The following is a 3,758-nucleotide window of genomic DNA, read 5'->3' as shown; positions in this document are numbered from 1 at the left end:
AGCTCTTAAAAAAACAGCATTTTAGCCACTGTACCACACCAGGTTTTTTCCCCTTTCTGTTTTCATCGGCAGGTGAATGTCCATTAAACATCAAAAAGATGCCATGGTCATAAAGAGCAGGTTCTCATGTGTATGTGCATTTACAAATTAAAGTATTCTGGTGTTTCTTTTTAAACTGTTACTCCTCCTGCTTTGCCCTCTTACAAGGTTGCCAAACCTCCAGACAGTGGTTGGAGATCTCCCCCCTTACAACTAATCTCCAGGTGAGAGAGATCAGTTCACCTGGGGAGGAAATGGCTGCTATGGAAGGTGGACTCTATGGCCTTATACCCGCCTGAAGTCCCTCCCCTTCCCAAACCCTGTCTTCCTCAGGCTCCACACTCCCAAAATCACCCAATATTTCCCAACCCAGAACCGGCAACCCTACCCTGGGGAGGAAATGGCTGCTATGGAAGGTGGACTCTATGGCCTTATACCCGCCTGAAGTCCCTCCCCTTCCCAAACCCTGTCTTCCTCAGGCTCCACACTCCCAAAATCACCCAATATTTCCCAACCCAGAACCGGCAACCCTACCCTCTTGTGACTAATATGCCTTGTGATCCTTGGACAGGAAACTATTTTTTATATTGTGCAATAATGTTATTAATACCATTCTTATACATTAGGCCAGTGGTGGTGAACCTATGGCACGGGTGCCAGAGGTGGCACTCAGAGCCCTCTCTGTGGGCACGCGTGCCATCGCCCCAGCCAGGCCCAGACCATCATTAAAGTGTCAAATTCTCTGCCAAATAATTTTAAGTAAATGAAAGCATTTGGGATTGCTTTCCTTACTTTGTTTGGATCATCTTAAGTTAATGTATGAGTTGTTTTTTCTAAAGTAAAACCTCAGTATTCAGCTTAAATTGCCGTGTTGGCACTTTGCGGTAAATAAGTGGGTTTTGGGTCGCAGTTTGGGCACTCAGTCTCTAAAAGGTTCGCCATCACTGCATTAGGCTAATGCAGAATATAAAAGTATAACATCTGCAACAATTCATCTGAAACTAAGGGGCATGTCCATGGGAAATTTCTTCTGTACTTTGTTTGAAGTTCTACAGACAAACCATATGTTTGTGGAATAGTGTCTGGGGCTAGGTAGGCGGGAGGTGGGCCCCCAAATCCTGCAGGGGGTGGGGAGTCCCCTAAACCTGCATCAGTTTTCCACTTTGAAAAGTGCACAACCTGTAGTGTTGAGCCTGCTCCATTCTTAACTCCTTAAAGGAAGGGCACTGGCACTTAAATCTGCTTGCATATCAAGGCTTCTGCTCTGCGTGTCCTTCCCCAGTCCCAGGGAAAGACAGAGCAAGTGCACCCTCGCTCAGAGTGACTCCCTCCTTGAATCTCGCTTCACTAAAAGCACCGTGAATGTGGGTTCCCTGCAACCACACAGCAGCCGTAGAGAATGGCTTTTTTGAAAATAAAGGGGAGCCTAAACAGGCTCAAAATGCCATAGCTGTGGGGGAGTTATTCCCCCATTTTCACTACTCCACATGGAGTATTCTGTGCACGCAGAACAGCAACAATGGGGAAATAACCCCCCCCACCTCGCAGTGTTTCGACACAGGGAAATGGCTGGGGGAGGGGAGAGACAGGGAATCTTCTTCCCCCGTGATAGTGTCCCAAACCCCTTTGTGCTCTCCTTTATCTTTTAAATGCCATTGTTTGCAGCTGCTGTGTGGCAGTGGGGAACCCAAGCTGGGTCTGGATAACCAGGGCCTAACTTGTTAAAAACCCAAGCATGTGGTTTGGCCCTTAAGTCCCATTAAATCCTGAGCCTCCAGACCCATGGAAACTAGCAAGAGGCCGGCACACTCTCAGTTTTAGTTTGCAAATTTGCATCCTAAAAAAAAGATACACAAATAATGAGGAACATCAATCTGGATGCACTGCATTCAAAGCATGTTTACAACACAACCCTAAATATTTGTGTAATATTTTAAATATTCACAATCTACCTTTTCGGCTTGATCAGATGCTGATTTGGAAGTCCTGCTGATTACAATGGAACTTACTTTCAAGCAAGTGTGTCGAGTTTCACAGCAACCATGAGGACCTTTAAATGGTCTGACTTCCTAAATTTGGTGACCTCTTGAGTAGATGATCACCTTATTACCACCTTTCACCCCCCTTTATTTCCCTGCTGTTCTTCTGTATTTATCATCTGTGAATAGAATAATAATTACAGTAATTATTATTGTATGGCATTGTGCACAGAATAACCAGGAGATCCTAACACTGTCTGGCAGTCAGAAGTTCTAGATCTTTTTTATGCACCACTAGGTGGCAAGCTAGACTTGTTTTTAAGTCAAGAGATGTTTCAGAGGTGGTTGCCATGGCCTGCCTCTGCGTCGCAGCCCAGGTATTCCTTCGTGGGTGCCTTTCCAAATACTAGCCAAGGCTGATCCTGCTTAGCTTCTGAGATCTGAAAGGATCGGGCTAGCCTGGGCTTTCCAGGTCAGGGCTTCTAGGATAGAAGTATAATACAAGAGGGATAGAAATATAATACAATATACTACAAATAAAATACAGTGCTGGAGTATAGGACAACTGATACTAGTGAGGGGGGAGGGGCATGCATGCATGCAAGTGCCCCATTGTCATTATTGCTTATTTGAAAATGTATAATTTAAAACTCTCCGTTTGAAAATGTTCATTGAACCCAGCTGAACTTATTTCTCCTTAAACAACTGTAAGATTAGACTATTTGTCTCTTTAAAAGTATGTCTAGTTTTAATATTCCATAGTGTTGTTACCCTGGCTTGGAATAATGAACAAATATAGGACAAGTCGATAACAATATATAATACAATATTCATATGTGGGCCAACTCCCAGTAGGTCTTAGGGATATGAAGGAGATGGGTTGGAACTCTTCCCAAGCTATTAAGAGACGAGGGTCATATTTCACTGGATAGGTAATTTAATTTTCTCAGACTTTACTACAAAGCCAAGCAGTTGACACATGAATTCTGTGTCATAACTATTTGGAATGCATGCATTCTCATTTATCTGATGAGCAACTTGATTTTAGGTTAATAACTTGATTTTAAATCTGATCAGTCTCTGCCAATAAGCCTGATTCATTATTAGTGAAGCAAGAAAACAATAATCCCTCATTTAACAAAAGCAGGGGTCTTTTCGTAGAAAAAGAGCTGCAGGAGCTCATTAGCATACGGTATGCTAATGAGCTACTAGTCTATTAGCATATGCCACTCCCCCTGACATCACCGGAAGTGATGTCAGAAGGGTAAGCAGGGGTGAAGGCATCTTCAAAAGCCTCCCCTTCCCTTTTCCAGCTGGCCTGCGGGGGGGTGGAGCAAAGAGTTGGGCCACAGAAAGAGGAAAGAGGGAAGGAAAGAGAGAGAGTAGAGAGAAGGAAAGAAAGAAGGAAAGATGGAAAGAAATAAAAAGAAAGAAGGAAGGAAAGAAGGAAGGAAGGAAGGAAAGAGGGGTTAAAAAGTGAGAAGGAAAGAGGGAAAGAAAGAGAAGGAAAGGATTGAAAGAAAGAGAGAAGGGAAGGAGGTAAAGAGGGAAAGGAGGAAAAAAGAGAAGATCAGAAGGCGGGAAAGAAAGAGAGAGAGAAGGGAAGAACGAGGGAAAGGGGAAAATGAGAGAAGGAAATGAGGGGATGAAAGAAAGAGAAAAGGAAAGGAGGAAAAGAGAGGAAGGAAGGAAGGAAGGAAGGAAGGAAGGAAGGAAGGAAGGAAGGAAGGAAGGAAGGAA

This window comes from Gekko japonicus, unplaced genomic scaffold (genome assembly GCF_001447785.1).
Source record: "Gekko japonicus isolate JY-2015 unplaced genomic scaffold, Gekko_japonicus_V1.1 scaffold2498, whole genome shotgun sequence".
NCBI lineage: Eukaryota > Metazoa > Chordata > Lepidosauria > Squamata > Gekkonidae > Gekko > Gekko japonicus.
This window is presented reverse-complemented; position numbering follows the sequence as displayed.